Raw genomic sequence first — 15,640 nt, forward strand, 5'->3', positions numbered from 1 at the left:
AAAATTTTAGTTTGGTCAAAAAATTTGAAAATATATATGTACAAAATTTATAAGTTATAACCAAATAACCTAAAAAAAATTTATTTTTTATTTATAAAAGATATTTAAAATTTGTATACACAGAATAATAGGTACAATAAAAAAATTAAAAAAAATAAGATAACATAGAATACTAGACATGGAAACATGATGGAAAAAAAGAGTCCATCGACACTATACCTACTTCCAATTACAATTTAGGGGGAAATATTTAAATATAACGATTTACTTTATTGACATAATAAGTTTAAATTTGGATGAAATGAGATGTTTAAACGAAAAATAATGATGTTAGTAATTTTTTATAATTAAAAAATATTATTCTTGATTACTTAAAACTTTTAACATGTATTATTATATATAAGTATATAACTACCTATATACAAATAATGAAATTTTCAAATGCAATTATGTTTTTGGCAAAAATTAATTCATTCTACCGTATTACCATGATAGAAAAATTGTTCACTATAATAGCAGTATAAATATACATAGTAGGTAATAGGTATATCGGCTGGCTATATTGTCTTCGCTCAAAATCGTTTTTTCTATGAAATGATTTATTATTGATTGTTCAAATTAAACATAACATTTAATAGTTACTTATTCAATGATTAGGTAAACACTACACCTACTGTACAGTAGGGCGATACCTACTTACCTCCTTTTTATACATGTATTTTAAATAATTATCGTGTATATCATCTAATAGACCTTATTTTTAATACGTATTATGTATAAAAAAAAAAGTATATTATATTTTCAATAATAGATAACAACGTTAAACTGTTAAATCAATTCCGTCACTAGAACAATATAATATACGCTTTAAATGTTTTTAACAATTTGTTTTGGTTCTTACCTTAAGATTATGAGCAATTTGTTTTATATAAAACATTTCCATGTCTTGTATAACATTTGGTTTTCCACTGGTTTGATTTCCGGTGGTCTCCAAATAAGCGGAATTTCGGCGTTTATCTTTCAGCGTTAGAGCGGCCAATGGCGGAAAACACGAATTCATGGCCGATGGTCAAATTTGACTACTGTAAAAGGGACGCATGGAATTTTACACTTTGGCAGAAACAAAAGTGGAGAGAAAATTATTAAGTCCTGAAGTGGATCTGATCCAAATCAGCAGTGTATCTCTCTATTTTAGTCGTCGCCATCGTCGTGCGTCGAGTCGTTGTAACGTCTAACATTTTATTATATCCTATCGGTCAAAACCACGGTGTATATGTACTTAAACGCAGAGAATAATGGTTCGCATGAATTACCAAAAACAAAAATTAGAACGTCGACAACAGAAAGGAGCTCATTCTTCTTTGATCACAAAGGGCACATGCCGTGCTTATTAATAAACAATAAACATTAAGAATAAGTTATAATCATTTTTCTTCCACTATTATGTACAAGATTTTTAAAACAAAGTCTTGAAATTCTAAACTACACTTTTAATTGTACAGCATCAAGATTATGGTTTTATTAGGATGTACAGACTACAGACGCATAAAATCATGTTTAGAATGTTTAAATGTACACAAAAGAAAATTTAAAAAAAACACGCGGTCCAAAAAAAAAAACGAATGATTAAGGGAAAAATACACAGAATTATAAAATTTAAATAATATTAGTTTAACGAAACAATCAGCCGTTAAAATAAAAGGTTAAGAAATATTATCCTTATAATACCCCGTAATGCAATATAAAATATCGGTTCTCAATAAATAACGTCATAACGAAATACAATATACATATTATAACTATTTAGTATGGCTACGTATAATATATATAAATTAATTAGATATGTATCAAACCCAACAATAATGTCTCTATTACATGGTGCACATTGAACTTGGTACACCGAACTTTAGCTTAGTAAACAAAAAAATTATTGATGTTAGTATACATTGTTTGCTTATTAAAAAGAGATAGAAAAATAAAATGTCACAATATCAGTTATTATTCAATAATAAAGTATGTTGTTGACATTTTCGGGTGACCTACATACCTATATATTAGGTACTTTGCCATTTCAGTACTGAAATTTTCATATTCCTAAAGCTTATAACAGCTGCTGAGCTGCATATCATAGCAATGTTTAATTTAATCTAATTTTGTTTTTAATTGATCAAATCATTTGTAGTTTAGGACTTCTAGGATAAACGGTTGATATTTGTTAATTTTTGCACGCAATTAATCAAAGGGGCCGTCCGGGGAATGAATCCTCGAGGAACAATACGTGTATCAAATTTCCTAGTCCAGCGTCCTTCTTGTTATTCATGAATTATTATTATGAGTACGACTTCGGACTTTCTAATTTATTTTTAAAAACTACTAACGACAATTTGAATGCCATTAAAATGGTATGAAATGAATAACTATTATTGTATTTATTCGGCCAAACGGATAAAATATATAAATGCTACAATACGAATCTTTTAAAAAATATGCAAGTTTTATAGTCCAATATTATTCATTTTCATTTAATTTAAAAAGATAAATATAAGTATAAATAAGATTATTACAGTTGAACGTAATTAAAAGTCAAAAGGATTAATATCAATATTATAATCAATAAATAATAGTGAATTGATGACTTTTTAAAACTATAAATAATTATTAATATATTATAACCTATTTATCTAACAAAATTATAATAAATATAAAATGTATCAATTCATGAAAAATGATAATTATATAAAATTGTTCAATAAATACTCTTGTTTCATATGAAATAAAGTTTAAAACTTGACTTTTAAATTATTAGTATCGATTATGTCAGTTACGAAGACCCTTAAGCCAATTTAATGATGTACAAAGGACGCTAAATAGTATTACACCGTGTACTATAAAATCTTTGTATAGTTGCATGTTTGGTTAATAAAAATGATACGTAAATAATAATTTTAAAAAACACCTAGTCCTCCAGACTAAGAAATATGTTTTATGTATAAATGTAATAGTTATAACTTATATTCATTGTTTCTATCTAAATTCCAACATTTATACTATTGAGCAGACAACATTATTTCATCAGAATACTAATATATAGCTAAGATGATACCTGCATTAAAAAAAAATACAATATGTTCTCGATAAACAGATAAGTAAACCAAATAAATTCGGAACAATCTCCTACACGTGTTTGCAGTTACTGGAATGATAACACGATAGTATAATATACACTGTGATAGGGAGAGAAACATAAAAGATAACATTTAAAAGCTTTCGGTCGTAAATACAAATGACTAGCAGTTGTAAGAAAACATTAATGAACTTGTAAACATATAAATATTATAAATCAAATATGATTCCTAAAGACAGCTATAGTAATGTTTTTAGGGTTTTGCCGCCCGGTTTCGTTCGCTATAGAAATGTCACGCGAAAACCGGTTCCGCACCTTTCACAGAGTATTGAGAAATATAAGCAAAAAAGTTCAGAACAATCAAATGGGGCCCATACAACCTTAAACAATATTTTATCATAATTATTAATTAAATTATAATAAAAAATATATAGTTTACTGTTGAAAACTTAAAATATTTGAGTCAAACGCGCACCATGCACCGCTTTGAAATATAGTTTATTTAATGTTAAACTATTCATATTGATTGACTTCGAGTATTGATTAACACTTAATACAATAAATTTGTTGACGGATGCATTATAAATTGTTTACAGTAATAAATTATGAAAAATAAACCTCTATCAAAAATAATAGTTATAACTTATTTGTTATTTGTATATTATGCTACATGATTTTATTTTATTTAAAATTTTAAGAAATTGATAGAATGTTTTACTTATAGGTGCATATATTTATACATGTATATTATAACAAACAAGAAAACATGAAGAATATTATTAGTTATTACCTTATGACTGAGCAATTTAATAATTCTATAAAAAAAAAAAGAATTCCAAATCCCAAATGTATTAAAATACTAAGAGATTGATTATTAAAAATTCGAGAAAACCTTATATTCACTTACGATTATCATTATATATATATATTATATAGGTACCTACTTAAAAATTAATTTTAATCACCTTTTCTCATACATACAAACACACGCGGTACACAATATATACAAACAAATATAAGTATACGAAAAAAGTATATTATGCAGCCGCAACGTATAAGTCACTCTAAAAACGCCACTTAATGTCTTACACACTTGAAATCTCAGCCTATAGAAAATGTTAACCTGCCTAGCTGGTTAAAGTAAAAACATACAAACGTACATCGTAAACTGTAAAGTAACGACCATTTGATCTTACCGCGTATCATATTATGTTCATATTTTACGAGTTGTTTTCGACGATAACGTCGAAACTAGAACGAATATTGCGAGGGTCGTAAATTTTTAGAAGAGAGTAAGCTGTTCATAGGTACACCGCGAATCAACTCTAAATCAACGGATAAACAGATGATAGAGGAAGACAACGTAAACAACGTATACGACTGATTTCGTAGGAGACTACGGCGACGACGCACAACAGATTATGATTTATATTAACCGAAATGCTGCAGGTGGTCATCTTCAAGATTTTATCGACCAAACTCGTGACAAACTTACATAATATTCAAAGCAGGACATCAATTAGTGAAACGACGGCGGCGAAGACGGTTTCCGTTTCTCGAATAATATAACAATATACGACACTATATTATGATACTATGCACTGCACTTTACTATCACTTATATCGCACAGGCATAAACACACGACAAAGGTGCGGCGGCCACTGGCACGAACGCACGACTACGGTACTACGCGCGAGGACCAATGTCGGACGCGGCGTGGGTTATTTTTATTCGGTACACGACACGCGACCTGCCGGCCGATGTAAGCACTAATCGCACAGCGAAGGAAACGATGATGTCATCGCCCACGATGATTGAAGACCAACAATGACGACTCGGTCGACTCGGATGCAAAATATTTTTTGTGGCATACTATCTAACTAGGGAGAAGATTCTTGCTGGTACATACGCGTATATGTATAATTTACATATAGCCTCCTCAAAAACATATTCACATTTTCACGTTTGGCAAGTAGGTCGAATAGGTCGATTAATTTTTGGAATGATTTCTCATATTTTTTAAATTAATTAAAAATCTAATTTTAATTTGGTCTTATTTTTAAAATGATTTGTGTATATTTTTGACTCAACTTGTCTAATTTAAAAAATAAAATATTTCGATAAATTATATCATGACTTATTCAATATAAATGAATAAGTTACAACATATTATCTTTCTGTCCATAAGCTTATTTTTATGATAATTGGTCAAACTCAATAAAATAAACACGACAATATTTAAATTTTGAGATAAAATAAAATCATACAAAAGAAGAAGGTGAAGGATCCTCTCCAATTCTGGTGTCCCGAAGATGTTCCAGTAATATATATGTATATGAGTATAATGAGTTAATAAAAAATACCTATATATTTATTGACCGATTTGAACTGACGACAAACAAACACAGGTTTTGATGATTTCATAAACATATACAACAGTTAAAATATATTTGAGTATACATTATACAGTCAAGTGCCCGTCATCAGAAGTCATATTATATTGGCTATAGATATACGGAGTAATATAATTCAAGAGAAAATAAGACACTTGATCCAGTGGCGTATTTAGGATTTAGGGTATATTATTATTTATTTATTTATTTCAGCAAAATCAATACCATTATTTCAATACAATAATCAAATTACAATAGTTAAATTATTACAATAATAATATATATAGCCATATATGCGTATTTAGTGAGAAGATATAACTAAAATTGTCGATGCCAAACGGTTCAAAATTGTATTACTTACTGATAGAGTGATAAATGGAAAAAATACATCTATAACTTTATAAAAATAACTAAAAAAAGGTAGGTTAAGAAGAGATGTCCCTCCCTCGCAAATACGTTATTATAACTTGAACAAATAAATTATTGACGCTTTAAAGTTAAGTCTAAAAGTCTCATGTACCTACTATTTTACTTCTATATTATACGACATTAAATCATACTGCTATTACTATCTACGTTTAATATATGTACAATCGTTCATTACCAGGTATTCGGGTTCAAACTAAAATTTTTGAATTTATGAAGTCTTTAAATTATTATTTTAAATATTATACAATCGATCAATTTAATACCATTATAAATTGAGTAAGACATTTCTAACGAAAAAGAATAAATTTAAAAATAATAATACAATATTAATTATAAAATATACCTAATATATTTGTATTATAATTTACTACAATATATATAGTCAATCAAATTATTGAACCTAATCGACATTGGATTTAAAATTATAACATAAAAATATGATATATATTTTATTATAAGATCGGCAGTCGTCTTTCTCCTTAACTTAAATTCAATAATATTATATAAATTTTTTCCAAAATGACCAGAGTGTAAAACTATAAAAGTAATTAATAAGTATGTATAATTTTGTGATACTATAATCAAGAATTGTATAAAGAACCACGAAAATATTTAGAAATATTTATATATTATAATTCTAAAATTTGAATCATTCTTATGATTAATGATGATGATTGATAAATGACCAAAAATTAACAATTATTATAACATTAACAGAAATATATTTTATTCAATTATAAAATTGATATATATTTGATATGATTTATAATAAAATAAATGTCAAAGTAGGTGGTACTATTGGTACTATAGTTATTACTAAAATTATAATTATTAATTATTAATCCAAGTACATAAAAATATACAATAATGGTAATAATATTATAATAATATTCATAATATTATCAAAAACATAAAAATAATTCTTGTACTAAAAGAAACATCAGAGTGACACACAATTCACATTCATATTAATAATTATTAATTTATATTTAAGTATCAAAATTATAAACAAAAAATATTCAAAATTTAATACAGACAATAAATTATATATCTATAGTGGAATGTGCGATGCAATAATTAGGTACGATTAGTGCATACGAATGAGTTTATACCTACAGCAATAAAAACAGAGAAACTCTCTAAACTAAACTAAATTGTCTTATCATAAATTTTTAAGCTTCAAGATATATTTTAGTTATATCGGAATGTTTGTGTATAAATAATAAATATATACCAAAAATTATATCATAATACATAGGAAAAAAACGAGTAAGAATCGTTTTATAATTAAATTACTACAAACTAAATGTTGCTTATGCCTGATATGCAATAAATTAATACCATTACATAATAATATATATATTTTATTATATTTGATAAAATAATCTAGACCTAATGTTTATATACGAATAAATAGTTAACTTCCTTAACTAGAATAAATTATCATAAAATAAATTTAAATAATTTAAATAACTTACATAAAAATCGTTGTGTAATACCAAACATACATATTTCATGTAAATTCATTCATTATATATGTAAAAATGTTCTTCTTCCCAAATACTTATAAAATCAATATACCTAATCAGTAATCAATAATATAATCAATGAATAATATACGTATATGCACCAGTCAAATCGTAATAAAGAAAGTTCTATCATTAATTTATGTATAATATATATTATATACACAAGTAAAATAATAATTCATTTACAATATGAAGTAGTTAAAATATATTGTATAAACTATATTTTATGTAGAATATTAAATTTTTAAATATTTATACGAAATCAATCAATTGTTCTTTGAAATAAAATGGATTTATAAGTATATAATACATATTTTAAAATTTTGATCGTTTAATCCATAATAATAAAAAATAAAAAATATATATATTTCATCATATTTTCAAAATGCAAAGATTAACCATTTTATTCAAGAATATATATTTTGTTCTGCCAAACGAACATTATGACGTTAACTTATATCATAAAGTATTAATCAATAGCGATGTAATCAATATAACTATTGGTAGTTTTTACCCTTAAACATGTTTCCTGATCATATTTCGTGAAAACTAACTTATACGTGTTCCATAATTCCAAGAATTAGGGTGTATTAGGGCTCCTATGAATCAAATAAATAGTGGCATTAGTAATATGTGCTAAAACAGATGTAGTTTTAAGAGAATTCTACACCCGCCTGTTGACTCCGTCTTACAAATATTAAACAACGCAAATTTGTGTTTAACAGAACGAATTTGGTGTTGTTAGCTTTGATATATTAAAAGTAAATTGATTTATGATAAAATTTAAAGGTTAGAACAACCCTGTTATAATATTATATTCATCGTCTGTTTTTTACGATATTTAAATGAATTTATTTAAATTTTAAATCCTGATCTTGGAATTTTTAAATATTTTAAAAATTATAAAGCCATATTATTTTCAATTACTTAAAATTTTATTTGATACTTGCGCTATTTAATAAATGTTTTATGACAATAAAAACTTCTTTTCAAAATAAAAGAACCAACGTTTTTACAGTAAATTAATAATTAATCTTATAATATACAAAATTCAATATTTTTTATTTTCAAATTACGAGTAAGTACACTGTAAATACATAGTGAGCATGCATGGCGGGGGTTTAGTAAACTCCCACACGAAGCAGAAAGGTGACGGTTACATATGTGAATTTCTACATGAACAAAAATACACCAAAATGTATTTTCCTGTACGACGATAAAATTAAATGCATTGCTTTTAGTACTGAGTTAGTATTACTATCAAGTGTCATATCTACTATCCAGCCACCACATATTATCTAGACTTATCTTTATTAGTTATTACCTATGATACGATATAGATATGAACAATCCATTTTCTTAAATTAAATACTGGTTGATAATTTAATTTTTACTGTGATTATTATTATTATTATTTATAGTATATAAAGTTTATACTACGTATTAAATGAGGATTATACCTACATATTATTATGTACGAACTGGATTTAATTAAGAATTGGATTAGATTTGTTTTTATGCATCACTGATACAAATAAAATTTAACCCCGCCAACTATACATTTAAGTTGTCAGTCATAATTCTGAATAAACTGAAAAGGAAATTTGTATTAGTTACAATTTGTTTTTTGTAGTATTTATTGCGTATCCATGAGTAATTTTAAGTAGTTATACTTATATCTCATGTATAGGAATTTACAATTTACATTCATCTGCATAGCAAATTACACTGAACAAACTTAAAAACTTAATTTAATACATTATAATTACTAACTTACAATATATATGAATAATAAAAATAATCTTTATTTTATTGAGAAATAGTATGTTGATTAAATATTATTTTAGACGATTATTTTTAACTACAAAAAAACATAGTATTTACTAAATCATAATAATCGAAAACAACTTGCCCTTTAATCAACATAATATATGCACAAGTGCTTGCTCATAAATCCAGTTTTACAGGCACGGACCAAAAATATGTATTTCTAAATTGCCATCAATCATAATAATAATACGGAATATTTTTCTGTATTATTATTATTGTCCATAAAAGCCTACATGATGAGTTGTAATAATGGACTGTAAAATATAATTGCTGGTATTTTAAATATACCTACCTACAAAAATATTTGAAGCGTTTTATCAAATATAAAACTTGTCAGAATAGAGTGATCTGTAATTATAAAAGACCGAAATACATTTATTTGATAACGGACAGAACCAATTTCTTCTAAAATCAAGTTTTCGTAATCACTCACATGCTATAGCCTCATAGTAAATAAAATTATACATTCTTTTTTTCTTTTTCATTTTTTTTTAGCCGTATTAAATACGATAAACAGTGATAATATTAAGTAAATCATATTTGATAGATTATTATTTACATTTTATATATTTCTCTTAGAGAATAATATATATATGAATGCACTATGTTTTTAAATTAGTTGAATATAGATAAGATATACATAAAAGATATAAAAGTACTCATTTTTATATGTTACATAAAAATGAAATTTAGTTACTAAATTTTAGTATAAGAATATTGTCTACAATATGCTTTTGATGTATCTAAAATAAGTTATATTACGTTTCAATTAAGGGATATAAAATTATATAATCAAAACAGAATTAAACTCATTAATCTATTTAAAAAAAGAATAATATGGTTATTTTTAAAAATATAAACTCATAAATAAATATATTTTTTGTTCGCTCGATAATTTTCAACCTATACTATAGAAATTATTAAGTATGTGATATTTAACTGATATATATAATAATTTAACCTCGAAAGTCGTGTCAGTATTAAAAATATAATTTTTTAACAACTTGAAACTATGTAAAAAAATGTTTATACTTTTTGAAATATTGAGTGTACAATGATAAAAGAATCACCCTGTATAACATACATTTAATTTAATTATTTTTTTTATAGTTAATACTTAAATATACATTTAAAATTTTAAAAACTAATGTATTTTCTATTATGTATATGTTTACATGAAATTAGTAAAGTAATTTTTATAAATACAGAAACTATAGATAAGTACTAAAAATATTAATAAATTGCTTGCAAATAAATTTTATTTTTAATGTTGAATAAATAACAAGAGTTCATTAATAAATATACAGGAAAATGGGTATTTAGAGACAAAATTAGATTTAGAATATAGAAGCATGTAATCTATTGCTTCTAAACAATGTTATTTCCTCTAAAAATGTTCGATTAAAAATTGAAGATTTGTATGTAGCAATATATTATTAATTAGTTAGAAATTGCATTAAGTTGATACTTTATTAAAGAGGTGTAATAACTTTTAAATTTTGGGCGGAGTAATGAATGTATTTATTTTACAATGATGTGATTTTTATTTTTTGCGTCTATCATCACTTTTGGAGGCATGACCAGAATGACAAGAAAAAAAATCACATATCATTGTAAAATCAATAGCTCAAGTCGCTCCACTCAGAATCTAAAATCAAAGAGAAATGAAAATTTTTATGAAAAACCAGTTTTTGACAAAAACGTTTTTGTGTTTTAGCGTAACTTAAAATCAAATAATAACTATATAGTTTTCTTTTCACTAAATGTTTGTTAGTATTACATAACAATACAATTTTCAAAATATTTTGTCTCTTTTTGAGCAATTTTAAGACACTATAATTATCTCTGTAAGCAATGTTTTGGAACTGAGCACTTCCTAAACCATTTTTTTGAAAACACTATCGTTATTGCTTTTAGTAGGAATTATAAATTATAGAAAATGATAATATACAGTTTTGTATCTAAGTATAACAATAGAAAGGGGTGCACTGTCGTGCAATCTCTATACTCTATATACAGCTCAAACAAAATATTTAATAGTATTAAATTTTATATAATTATCATATTATAGCCAATATAGCCTGTACATAGGTTTATCGTGTTTATACCTATAATAAATAAATCAATAATGCATTTTATAGATATATATATCGATGAAGAATTGAACTCTTTAAAACTAGTCTTTTCAATAAAATGTAAAACGTGTAATTCTTAGGAGTAAATATATAAGTATTAAAATATTATGTTCTTTAATAAATATAGGTACTAATTCAGAGTTAATCAATTATTACGCTTTCTTACGAATCGTGCGAAGCCGATTCAATTCACACATCTTAGATACAATAGATACATTTATAATTTACAAAAGATTTGGAATAAAATATAAATTTATAAATTTACCTTTATATGAATCTTAAATTACAAATCCTAAATACTAAATATTAAAAAAAATAATTAAGAATTTATTTATGTTGTAATAAATTACAAATGTAATTTGTATATAGTGTAAAGGTAGAGGTTATATATGTATATCAACATCAATTGAATTTTATGTATCATATGATGATATAATATTGACTATAAATATTTGGTATATATTTTATTACGTTTTAGATTCAAAGAGACGCAACAAATATAACAATATTTACTAAATTAGTTTTACAATAAATTAATAGATATTACTTTTTTTTTTAAGGTGAAGAAATTTAAAAAAAATGCCATATTATACCTAATAACTTATTAATGAAATTATTTTAATGTTTATTTAAATACGTGTTTAAAAAATTAAAAATATTACTGTTTCGTAATCAAGTTCCGATTCATAAGATATGAATTAAATAAAGTCAGATTCTCACTACCGTTATATAGGGTTGATTATATTCAACTTGTAAGTATAATATGTTGCCTATATTTTATCACCCACCTGTGTATTAAATATACGGTACACGAAACAACACGGTGTAATATGAACCCGGTCTATAAGCTAGAGTTATTAATAATTACCAATTGATAAAAAAAAACATCATGTGTAAACACTAAACAACTAATATGAATTCAGAATAAAAAATAAACACAATAGTAATAAAAAACCGGATATAAATATTAAAATATATAAAAAACAGTTGGGGAGGAAAATAAATAATTTAAACCTATTTATTTTAAAACGATTGTGTAAGAACATATTCATGCCCATTCAACAATTTATTAATAAAATAGAATAATAAACAATTTTAATAAACCAATTATTCAAACATATCATGTTATACACTTCTTATGTTTTTAATTTAATACGTTTAATTCAAATAAACAAAACAATTTTAAAAAGTATTTTCATACATAAAATAATTATAAAATAAATCTAACATTATTTCTCAGAGTATCCCTATAAATTTAATTATTGAAGATATATTCTATATACATTGTATAATATATATAATATAAAAATGGTATAATACATTAGTTTGATATAACGTGTCAATTAAAATAACGCAATAATTATAACTAGAATCAATAATACTTTTTAATAAATAACATATTATGTTTAGGTAATATTATCGATTGATTTCATGATACACAATTTTAAAATTAAGAAGCCAAATTGTAAATTACAAGAAAAAAAACATTTCATATAAATATCTGTGTACCGTAGATAATATTATATAATTAATATATATATATTATTCGTGTTGTGTAAATAATAGGTCTTCTAATCAGATTACAAACAGTTGTGACATAGAAAATGAATAACAATAACATTTTTTATGATCTTATAGTCAACAATCGGATAATCGATTACGTATATTTTTTTTATCTATTGTGTGTGTAATAAAAAAATAACAACTTAATATTAGTATATTAAAAATTGTATAGTACGACTTGTTTGTGATAATTAATAACTATTGATTAGTTATTTACTAAAATAGTACTAGGAAATAGTAACTAGTCTTGATAAAAATAAATAAATTCATTTTTAATTTTAATAACAACTAAACAACTATAGGTAACATTCGTTAATTGTTATCAATTAATAAAATAACTAATAAATAATACAATTACCATATATAACAGTCGTGAATTATGATGAACATTGGTCAATATTGATGTAAATAAATCACAACATTATAAATTTAAAAAGGCCGATTTAAAAAAAAATTATTGTACCTTTAAAAATAATGTATCTTGTGAGGGAAGTTATAACTATCTTTTACATGTTTCTTTTAAGATATTTATTTTTAGTTATACGTTTTTTAATAAAATGAGAATTTTAATAAATATTTATTCTTAATATGCGATCATTGTTACACGAATCTTTAATTTATAATGTTATATTGTTTTAATTTATATTATTGTCATATTTATAACAAACAGGATATATATATATATATATATATATATATCTTAGATGTATGATGTATCTACCCATAACATAAAATAAATATTTAATTACATAATAATATAGTGTATTTACAGTATAGTTAGATATTGCAGATAGTGATTGCGCATTGTATTTTTTTTTATATAAAAATACATTTTAATTATAAAATAAACAAACTAAATTATTAGATACATAATATAAGGTATATAGAATCCTCAAACTTTGATTTGAAATTACTCATAAAGGATTTTTTTTTTACCTATAGCTCAATCGGTCAGTGGACTTTAATGAAGATTGTCACACACGTATGTTGTTATTATTGTTTGAGTGGATCGTTATTATTTAATACATAACAAAAATAGAAGATGAAAACGCAGTAGTCAATTCAAAAAAGAGAAAACGTACACGTGTCGTTCACAGTGTTAACACTAGATAAAATTATACACAAGGCCATTTCTTAAAAAAATAATTTTATTCCCTTATAAGTTCTACCAAACATAAAAAATATAATATAATGATCATATTGACTAAAACTAAATTAAGTCATTGATTAATCGAGTTAAAAATGTATTAATACCTTTAGCTTATAACATATGTGTATAATGTGTATTATCGATAAGTTATTTACATACTTATAAAAACTATAAGATCAATTAAAAATAGTACAATATTTCAATTCAAAAAATATATTAGCCAGAGAAAAAACCCTAAATAAAAACATATACCTATTAAAAAAACGCATTAGTCTGCAAAAACATAATATTATATAGAATATATGTAGATATACGAATTATTATAAGCTTTAAAATAAAATAAGTAGATCAAATAAACATTTAAATGTAAAAAATTCAATTTTTACACGCTCTCATATACCTATTAAGAGCATTTATATCTCGGTAAATAAATGTGATTTGTCATGGAATATTGTGCGATTTATCCAATGCACGGTTGTATTAAAATAATATAGGTACATCGTATAGAATTCTAGATACTATAGTAGTATATAGTAGACTTCCAAGAGCCTTATAGGTACCATTACATAATGATACAATTTCAGCATTCCAATCATAATATTCAATTAAACACACGGATGTCATCATAGTTAAAATATTATTCTCCTGTTATATTTACAAAACTGTTGTTATTTATGTCAAATGATCAATGAATCGGCGTATCTAAATAATAAAATAAAATTTAGCACTCCTAATCTACTGCTGCATGACGACAGCTAACTCATTACCTTTCACAATATCCGTACAAGAAATACATACCAGCTACCTTCATAAAAAACAGATTTTAACAACCTAAAAATGCATTAAGATATTATAATAACGAGGAATTGAGACTAGGTAGTAATATATATTTATAAACGCTACAAAAATTAAATAAGTTCATTAAAATAAATACAATCTAAATTTAGATCTATAAAAACATTTTTTTTACAAAAGTTTTTCTACCTAGTCGGTTTATTTAACTATATTTATATATTGGGATATCGTATTGATTATACATATATTTATAATTCGATTTTTATCGAATCACAATATAAATAATTTAATTAGGAGTAACATTGTTAAGAGTTTTAGTATATATGTTGATTGTTGATGTTTATAATTATTTAACCTTAGTACCTAAACACACCTAGTTGTTTATTATTAAAGCACAAAATTCTACTGAGACACAAAATAATAAAAAATAAATATTATAATCGTTAAAACGGTATTATTAACAATAATATAATCGTATTAATTTATTGACTAAGTAGGCATAGTCTCGTTTTAAAGATATATATATTATATATATATATATATATATGATATATCTATACATAGAAGAAGGAAGTACAATGCAATATAATAATTCAATTGTTTAAAATGACCGATTGACTGTGAAAGGTTGATGGCACACGATTTTGCTACCCACCAACGTCTTGAAAATACATAATTATAATACTGTAGA

At 24.2% G+C, this 15,640-nt stretch overlaps 1 long non-coding RNA gene across 5 annotated transcripts in view; it reads right to left on the reverse strand.

Moving 5' to 3' along the window:
- LOC132931425 (uncharacterized) overlaps positions 1-5,168 on the reverse strand; it is a 32,425-nt gene extending 27,257 nt beyond the window's left edge. For 3 of the 5 annotated variants that reach the window (XR_009662610.1, XR_009662609.1, XR_009662608.1), the window contains exons 1-2: positions 4,620-5,140; positions 902-1,082 (exon numbers count right to left, since the gene is read on the reverse strand). This is a non-coding gene — a long non-coding RNA (uncharacterized LOC132931425). Of the gene's footprint in view, positions 1-901; positions 1,083-4,619 lie in introns of all 5 variants that reach the window. The other 2 variants (XR_009662607.1, XR_009662606.1) reach the window with 2 other exon arrangements.
- Between the last annotated feature and the right edge of the window lie 10,472 nt (positions 5,169-15,640).

This window comes from Rhopalosiphum padi, unplaced genomic scaffold, assembly GCF_020882245.1.
Source record: "Rhopalosiphum padi isolate XX-2018 unplaced genomic scaffold, ASM2088224v1 scaffold1, whole genome shotgun sequence".
Lineage (NCBI taxonomy): Eukaryota > Metazoa > Arthropoda > Insecta > Hemiptera > Aphididae > Rhopalosiphum > Rhopalosiphum padi.